Here is a 9537-nt window from a genome sequence, read left to right on the forward strand (position 1 = left end):
GATCATTAAACGGGCAGGATCAAGTGGTCTCGGCTGGCAGTGACTTTCCATTGAGATGTCCATGTAGTTTTCTCAGTTTGGAAGAGCACAATAAGAATGCCAGGATGAGGCTTTTTGACTTGACAGAAAAGAGGAAATGGCTACTGTATTTGTCTTAAACCATATGTGCTGCTGAAACGCAAGTAAATAATTCAGACTGAAATAAAGACTAATGAAGATCTGTATGATCATAAAATGTTTGTGTAGCCACTTAACCGCCAATCTGTGCTGTGAACAGCGATATATGTAGGGCCACCCAAGTCTATTAGAAATGTGTGAAAAGTGCTGGATGTGAAGCAAAGTTCAGAGAACCCCTATGAAGTCTCTGGTTTAAGTTCCAAAGAAAGCGAAGGGACATATTTACTGCAGGGGTTCAGCTGCTGCGAGGACCCATGTAATCACATTCCTGGGCTACTGCTACCTAGATACTCAAATGGCAATTTGTGTGGTTGTAGAGCATAGAACTACTTATTGAATTAAAAAATCTGGTTTCTGATCTATTCAGATTTAATAGATGGCAAAGCTGAAACTCTTTTCTGAATAAATAAATTTTACTGCAAGAGTTCTGGCAGAAAGTGTAATAATAAACAGTTTATAAAATCCACATGATTTTGGGGAAGGACATCTGGTAGAAGTGTGTAACATTAAACACTTAAATGTGGCTTTAGACAAGGCTTGGCTATAGAGGGAAACATTTTGTTCATCCACCTTGACAAAACACAAAGATTTCTCTGGCAGAACATTTGGTGAATGAAGAGAGGTTTAATTTTCTTCTGTATTGTTGAGTTAGATGGGTTTTCATGGACCACTGCGAAAATGTGCACCTCACAGAATCTTAAGGCAGTTTAGACTCTAAGCTGCTTTGAACAGAGAGAAGGACTTGATATTGCTGACCTTTGTCTGTGTAGGTTTCCTGTGTAGAGTTCCCCATACACTCTGGTAAAAAGAACTCAAGCTCTGAATGTGTCTCCTGTTAAAACCATAGGGGCCCTTAGGGGAACATGTATTTTGCCTCTGACTAGATAACTAACAGGAATGAATAGAAAAGGCAGGGTGTGATGGCTTACACCTGTAATCCCGGCACTTTGGGAGGCTGAGGCAGACAGATCACTTGAGGTCAGGAGTTCAAGACCAGACTGGCCAACATGGTAAAACCTCCATCTCTACTAAAATACAAAAATTAGCCAGGAGTGGTGGTGTGTGCCTGTAGCCTCAGCTACTCAGCAGGCTGAGGCAGGAGAATTGCTTGAACCCTAGAGGTGGAGGTTGCTGTGAACCAAGATGGCGCCACTGCACTCCACTCCAGCCTGGGTAACAGAGTGAGGCTTCATCTAAAAAAAAAAAAAAGACCAGGTGCGGTGACTCATACCTGTAATCCCAGCACTGTGGGAGGCAGAGGCAGGTGGATCACCTGAGGTTAGGAGTTCGGGACCAGCCTGGCCAATGTAGTGAAACCCTGTCTCTACTAAAAACACAAAAATTAGCTGGCTGTGGTGGTGGGCGCCTGAAATCCCAGCTACTTAAGAGGCTGAGACCAGAGAATCACTTGAACCTGGGAGATGGAGATTGCAGTGAGCCGAGATCATACCATTACACTTCAGTCTGGGCAACAGGAGCGAAACTCCATCTCAAGAAAAAAAAAAAAAAGAATGAATAGAAAGAATGGATGGACACAAGAGAGAAATTCTCAGGTGAAAACCACAGATCCATGACCTACCAAACATACGGTCAGCAAACTGTTTTTCAAGGGCTGTCTTCTTAGGGAAGAAAGATTTTTTTGAAACATGTATATGTGTGTGTTGCCTGAGGGAGGTGGTATTTGGGACATTGCTCAATATTTTCCATGGTCAAACATAAACTATACTACACTCCAGAATGTACTCAAGATGTTTGGCATCAGTAGAGTATTCTGTTGCCATTCAGATGAACAATCTCTGCTTGGAAGGCGTTGAGGCGCAGCAACACTTTAAAAAGAGACCCTGTTTATTCACCCAGGGGAAGCAAAGAGAGTTTAACTGAAAATGGAAGGTTGGGTGGTGATATTGTTGACTGCAGCCAGTTGGAAGGTGGTGGAACAACCCTCACACCCTAGTCCCTGGCACAGTTTTTTCTGTAATAGAGATGCCACTTGCCTAGCTGTAGTTCCCATTTCATTTATTACTTAATGCCAGGCATTAAGACAAATGACAATATTCTTTGGTATATTAGGAATACTGAAAGTATTTTGATTGGGTTTAAGAAGAAACAACATAAATTGGAGTGTTCTGATGTTCTGATGATGAAGGCCTTTGAATGTCATGCTTAAGGGTTTGGATTTTATTCCATTGCCAGTTGGGAGCAAGTAAAATTGTTTGTAGCAGAGAGTGACATGACAGAATATTTGTTTTTGTAAAGATCATCTGGTAGCAGTTTGCAAGATGGCTTGGAAAAGGATTTGAATGGAAGAAAGACAATCATTTAGGAGATTATTATCACAATGGAAGTCAAAGATGGAAGGCCCTTAGACAGTGAGAGAACTGAGATGAGGGAGATGTATTTGAAAGAAATTGATTTGAGAAATGAATAGAATCTTTCAGGAAGCTTAGCTAAATTGCATATAATCTTCACAATAACATTTTTTATTGAGTTGGCATTGAAAACCAACCTCGAACAGAAAAGCAAGCTAATTTTAGGCAATCAAATGTTTTATCAGTTTTAAAGGCAGTGAGATTGGGAGGAGAAAGAGAAAGTTTTTCCCTTACAAAGTATAATTGAATCAAATGGAAATTAAATGATACCTATTTTCACGATGCTGGGATCAAATTCTTGTCATAAAAGGCATTTGCAGCCTGATCTGCATGTCAGCCCCATGCTTCATTTTGACAGTTTGAAAAAGAGAACACAGCACATGTACGGGAAGTCAACGCCTACTTATGTACCTGTTGTTTTAGTGCTCCACCCAGAAATTAGTGTTCCAACTTGTACAATCTGTATTGCCCTGTTGACTGCTGGGGGTGAATGATTATCCTTAAGTTAGGAAGAAACTTTTTTTTTTTTTTGAGACAGAGTTTCACACTTGTTGCCTAGGCTAGAGTGCAATGGCGTGATCTCAGCTCACTGCAACCTCTGCCTCCCTGGTTCAAGCAGTTCTCCTGCCTTGGCCTCCTGAGTAGCTGGGATTATAGGTGCCTGTCACCACGCCTGGCTATTTTTTTTTTTTTTTTTTGTATTTTAGTAGAGACGGGGTTTTACCATGTTGGTCAGGCTAATCTGGAACTCCTGACCTCATGATCCACCCACCTCATCCTCTCAAAGTGCTGGGATTACAGGCATGAACCACCACGCCCAGCCAATTTTTGTACTTTTTAGTAGAAACGGTTTCACCACGTTGGACAGGCTGGTCTCAAACTCCTGACCTCGTCATCCACCTGCCTTGCCCTCCCAAAGTGCTGGGATTACAAGGGTGAGCCACTGCACCTGGCCAGGAAGAAATTTTTAGGCTTAATTCCTTTGCAAGACTTTAAGATAATTAACACACAGGAATAATTTAAATATAAGGCAATATTGTAGTCTATGGGTTGTAGAATTAGACTGCCTGCTCTCCAATCCCAGTCCTTCCTGTATCACCTGCTACCAAGAAACCTCAGTTTCCTCACCTGTAAAATGAGAATAGCAGTAGCTCCTAACTCATGGGGTTGTTGTAATGATCACATGAGTAAATCCTCAAACAGTTGTTAGTTCAGTACCTGGCACATAAAGCATGCTCAATAATTGTAGGTATTGATCATTATCTACAAGTTTTACTTTAGGACTGAAAGCAGTAGAAGATAAAGGGGCAAGCAGAGAGAGAGAGTGGGACTTCTTTGAGTTACTTCAACAGAAGGGCGAGAAGATTTTAAGTAGAGATTTAAAAACTTTTTTTTTTGATGGAGTCTTGCTCTGTTGCCAGGCTGGAGTGCAGTGGTACGATCTTGGCTCACTGCAACCTCTGCCTCCCAAGTAGCTGGAACTATAGGCACGTGCCACCACACCCAGCTAGTTTTTTAATTTTTTTATTTTTTTGTATTTTAGTAGAGACAGGGTTTCACCATGTTGGCCAGAATGGTCTCGATCTCTTGACCTTGTGATCCACTTGCCTTGGCCTCCCAAAGTGCTGAAATTGCAGGTGTGAGCCACTGCTCCTGGCCAAAAACATGTTTTATTTTGTGAACTTTATGTTTAAAAAAAAACTGAATCTGCATGGAGTTCACACATCGTTACATGCTTGCCTGCTGAAGGCATCTGAGTTGGGGACCCCTGTGTAGCCCCAAAATGCCATGTTTATCACCATATCTGGTTAAAAGTAGTGAGAAAATATAATAATGTATAGCACTGTATCTCTCTTACTTCCCTTTTTTAACCTTTTTTTTTTTTTTTTTTTTTTTTTTTTTTTTTTTTTTTNTTTGAGACAGGATCTGGCTCTGTCACCTAGGCTGTAGTGCAGTGGTGTAATGTTGGCTCAACTGCAGCCTTGACCTCCCAATGCTCAAGCGATCCTCCCACCTCAGCCCCCCACAGTAGCTGGGACCATAGAGGCACACACCACCATGCCCAACTAATTTTTGTATTTTTTAGTAGAGACAGACTTTCACTATGATGCCCAGGCTGGTCTGGAGCTCCTGAGTTCAAGTGATTTGCCCACCTCGGCCTCCCAAAGTGCTGGGATTACAAGCATGAGCCACTGGGACTGGAGTTCTCTTTTTAAAAAAAGGTATTTATTTTGTTGGACAGGGTGGCTCAAGTCTGGAATCCTAGCATTTTGGGAGGCTGAGGTGAAAAAATTGCTTGAGGTCAGGACTTCAAGAACATAGTGAGAACCCTGTCTCTTAAACAACAACAATAGCAACAACAAAACCCAACAAAAATTCTTTATTTACCTTTGCTAAAAGGATTTAGTTTAGGTCTTTATCTCATACTCTTCCATTTTTTTTTCTATTCCATAAACTGAAACAAGTGGCAACTTCTTCCCAAACTTTGTCTCAAGTCTGGGAAAGAATCACAATGTAACAATATAATGTAATCAACGATGCAATGTTTGAAAGTCTTGATCATAGTAAAGAGAAATCTCCAAATTAGTACAGTTATCCTTCTGTATCCATAGGGATTGGTTTCAGGACCTCCCATACATACCAAAATTCAAGGATGCTCAAGTCCCTGAAATAAAATAATATAGTATTTGCATATACCTTATGCACATCATCCCATATACTTTAAATCCTCTCTAGATTACTTATAAAACCTCATACAATGTAAATGCTATAAAAATAGTTGTTGTATTGTTTAGGGGATAACAATAAGAAAAAAGTCTGGGCATGTTGAGTACAGATACAGCCATTGATTTTTTTCTTCTGAATATTTTTGATCTATGAACCTACAGATATGGAGGAACAAACTGTTTCCTTCCTTCCTTCCTTCCTTCCTTCCTTCCTTCCTTCCTTCCTTCCTTCTTGTTCCCTCCCTCTCTTCATATTTCTCTGTCTCTCTCTTTTTATTTCTTTCTTGACAAAGGCTTGCTTTGTCACCCAGGCTGGAGTGTAATGACGTAATTTTGGCCCACTGCAACCTCCGCTTCCTGGGTTCAAGAAATTCTCTTGCCTTGGCCTCCCGAGTAACTGGGATTACAGGCATGCACCACCATGCCCGGCTAGCTTTTGTATTTTTAGTAGAGACAGGGTTTCACCATGTTGGTCAGGCTGATCTCAAACTCCTGAACTCAAATGATCTACCCGCCTCAGCCCCGCAAAGTGCTGGGGTTACATGCGTGAGCCACTGTGTCTGGCCCCAACTGTGTTTTCTTAAAAAGAGATTTTTGTGTATACAAGTCACTTTTTTATCAGGAAGAATACAGGCACTGAGTTTGGAAACATTGATGGCACAGAAGTTCTGTAACTTTACATTTGTAGGGTATGTGACTGGACAACTGTTAGAGATTTGAAATGTTTAGTTTACGTTGCTGATATGTTCATCCATATAAACAGAACTGATGCTTTAATCCTCTTAAGTGTCTTCTGGGCAATGTTATGTATCATAACATAACAAATAACGAATTTTGGAAGCAAGTATCATGGCAGGGTACCTACCAGATTATAAAACTTCTCATACATAGGTAATATTCATGGTTTAAAATAATTTTAAAGGCTAAAAATGACTGTGTCTGAGGCAAGAATATTTAACCATGATCTGAAATCACTGCAGGTCAAGATAGGCTTCCAAGAAGCCAGGGGACATGGTGGAAATCTGTATTCCTGTATCTTCGCTTTGAAGATGTTTGGTTTTTTGAAGATGCTTTGGTTCTCAATCACACATTGTCAATGACATTTATAGAAGTCCAGGGAGAATATCCGGTTTAGTGTGGGAACTGAATTGGTGGCAAACATATTCTTATCTTTTTTATTTCTTTTCTTTTTTTTTAAAAAAGATGGGTTTCACCATGATGGCCAGGCTGGTCTTGAACTCCTGACCTCAGGTGATCCACCCACCTCAGCCTCCCAAAGTGCTAGGATTACAGGCGTGGGCCACCGCGCCCGGCCACATATTCTTATCTTAATTTACATCAAGATACTTTCTCTCTTAAGAAAAGAGAAGCCTTTTTCCTAAAGGGGAAGGAACATTAATCAGGGAACTTGCAGAACATATTGAGATTGCAGCCACTTCACAAAACAATACTGTTTATCATCCAAGAGGTAATAAGTGAACTTGGTGAACGAGTGGGAAGAAAAATTTGTTTCTGTAGCAACAGTAATGCTGTTTCAACACAGCAGAAAAAGGAGGGGGAAGAGGACAACAATTCTAGAACTTCCTCTCATTCATATAGATTATACTTGAAAATATTTTTGCCTCTTTTTTCTCCTAGGAGAAGATACAGAAGAGTAGAGGATAAAATGTAGACCTGAAAGATAAAGCACAGGTTAAAAGATTTGCTCATTGATCACAACTAAACAATCTGGGTGCCAGGTTCCTTATTGTGATGGTTTAAGACATTCGTTATGGTCTTTAGTTTTGTTTTGTTTGGAGGCATTGTTTCACTCTGTCACCAAGGCTGGAGTGCAATGGCATGATATGGCTCACTGCAACCTCCACCTCCTAGGTCCAAGCAATTCTCGTGCCTCAGACTCTGGAGTAGCACGCCCAGCTAATTATTGTATTTTTAGTAGAGACAGGGTTTCACCATGCTGGCCAGGCTGATCTTAAACCCCTGGCCTCAAGTGATCCACCTGCCTCAGGCTCCCAAAGTGTTGGGATTACAGGCATGAGCCACCACACTGGGCCATCACAGACATTTTTAATTATTTTATGGTAATGAAAACAAAGCTAGCAATGGCAACACTCTGTTTTCTCATGGTCAATCTATATTTGGAACAGCTTGTTGAGTTCTGCAAAACAGACATTGGGAAGACCATTGGAAAACAAAAGTGGCGCAAAAGAAAGAACTCTGGAGGGTGATGGAGGGGACTTGAAATCACATATTTGTTGGAATCCTTAAGGAACCAGTGAGAAAGGAAGACTTAACGAGTTTGATGACTATCTTCAGATACTTGAAGATGCCAGGGCAAAAAATGTTGGCATAATAGTCAAGAAAATTTTGGCTTAGGAGAAGCAAGAACTTACATCTGTTTAATATCAAGAAAGTTACAAGCCTACCAACCAACAAAGCAAGCAAGCAGAATGGATTGCTTTGGGTGGGCACTAAGGGCGTCTGATCACAGCCTGGATGCTGCTGGCTGGGGATACTCCAGAAGGCACTTGACTCATGCACTAAGGGGGCTTTTCACATCATCTTTCAAGGATAAGACTATGATAATGGATCTCACTTTTTAGCTCTTATTCTCTATTTACAGATTAGGAAGCTGAAGATAAAAAATAATTAAAGAATTTACAAAAACTCTTCAGAGGCCAGGAGCAGTGGCTTGCACCTGTAATCCCAGCACTTTGGGAGGCCGAGGCAGGCAGATCACCTGAGGTCAGGAGTTCAAGACCAGACTGACCAACATGGAGAAGTCCCATCTCTACTAAAAATACAAAATTAGCTTGTCGTGGTGGCACATGCTTGTAATCCCAGCTACTCAGGAGGCTGAGGCAGGGAATTGCTTGAATCCATGAGGCAGAGGTTGCAGTGAGCCGAGATCATGCCATTGCACTCCAGCCTGGGCAACAAGAACAAAACTCCATCTCAAAAAAACAAAACAAAACAAAAACAAAAATTATTCAGTGGCATGGTTAGCATTCTTATCCAAATTGGTAAATGCCAATGTTCTTAACCACCAGGCATTTGGGGCACAAGAATCCTTCTTCAGGAGTGCTTAAACAGAGCCAGTCATGGTGGCTCACACCAGTAATCCCAGCACTTCAGGAGGCTGAGATGGGTGGATCACTTGAGCTCAAGAGTTTGAGATCAGCCTGGCAAACATAGTGAAACCCTGTCTCTACTAAAAACACAAAAATTAGCCAGGCGTGGTGGTTCATGTCTGTAAGCCCAGCTACTTGGAGGCTTAGGCAGGAGAATTGCTAGAACCCTGGAGGTAGAGGTTGCAGTGAGCTGAGATCATGCTACTGCACTCCAGCCTGGGTGACAGAGCAAGACTCCATCTCAAAAAATAAATAAATAAATAAATAAAATATAAATAAATAAATACTGCTTAAACCAGGAGAGAGCGATGCTGAATTTAGAGAATAACTCTATGTTCCTTTTCTAGAGCTGCACCTTTGGCTGAATGACAAAAGAAAACAAAACACAAAATAAACCATTCTTCCCTGCAGAGGAGGGTGACTTGACCGGAGGAAGCCCAGAATGATGATGATGCATGGAAAAGAAAGCCACTTCGGTTCTTTCTTAGACTCTGCCTCACCACTGCCCTCTTCTCACCTCCGCCTCCAGGACCAGTGGAACAGCCAGTTTATAAGAACAGTTTTAATTTCAGCTTTTATCCTACCTATAATTTAGTACTATGTCAGAGGTCCACACTTGACAGGGTCTGTTCTGTTCCTCGGGCTGGTTCTGACTCTGTTGTTTAAGTCCCTGCAAGATGACTTTATAAGAACCAAATTGCCAGACCAAATTGCCAACTCTTATCCAGCCTCTGGCAGCTGGATTCTGAGGAATAAATGAAGAGAAGACACTCAGGCAAATGCATATTCTTGTTTTTGTTTGTTTTTTAGACAGAGTCTTGCGCTGTTACCCTGGCTGGAGTACAGCAGCAAGATCTCTGCTCATTGCAACCTCCGCCTCCCGGGTTCAAGCAATTCTCCTGCCTCAGCCTCCTTACTAAGTGGGATTATAGGTGCACACCACCACACTAGGCTATTTTTTGTATTTTTAGTAGAAATGAGGTCTCACCATGTTTGCCAGGCTGGTCTTGAACTCCTGACCTCAGGTGATACACCTAACCTCAGCCTCCCAGCCTCCCAAAGTGTGTTGGGATTATAGGTATGAGCTACCACAGCCAGCCAAATGCAAATGCATATATATATATATATATATAT

General features: G+C 41.5%; 1 long non-coding RNA gene across 2 annotated transcripts in view; it reads right to left on the reverse strand.

Annotated features, from left to right (window-relative positions):
- Window positions 1-4940: 4940 nt before the first annotated feature.
- LOC108310137 overlaps window positions 4941-9537 on the reverse strand; it is a 29286-nt gene continuing 24689 nt past the window's right edge. For both annotated transcript variants that reach the window (XR_001827641.2, XR_001827640.2), the window contains exons 3-4: window positions 8988-9148; window positions 4941-5042 (exon numbers count right to left, since the gene is read on the reverse strand). This is a non-coding gene — a long non-coding RNA (uncharacterized LOC108310137). The remainder of the gene's footprint in view (window positions 5043-8987; window positions 9149-9537) is intronic.

The sequence above is a fragment of the Cebus imitator genome, unplaced genomic scaffold (assembly GCF_001604975.1).
Source record: "Cebus imitator isolate Cc_AM_T3 unplaced genomic scaffold, Cebus_imitator-1.0 Scaffold101, whole genome shotgun sequence".
In the NCBI taxonomy this organism is placed as follows: domain Eukaryota; kingdom Metazoa; phylum Chordata; class Mammalia; order Primates; family Cebidae; genus Cebus; species Cebus imitator.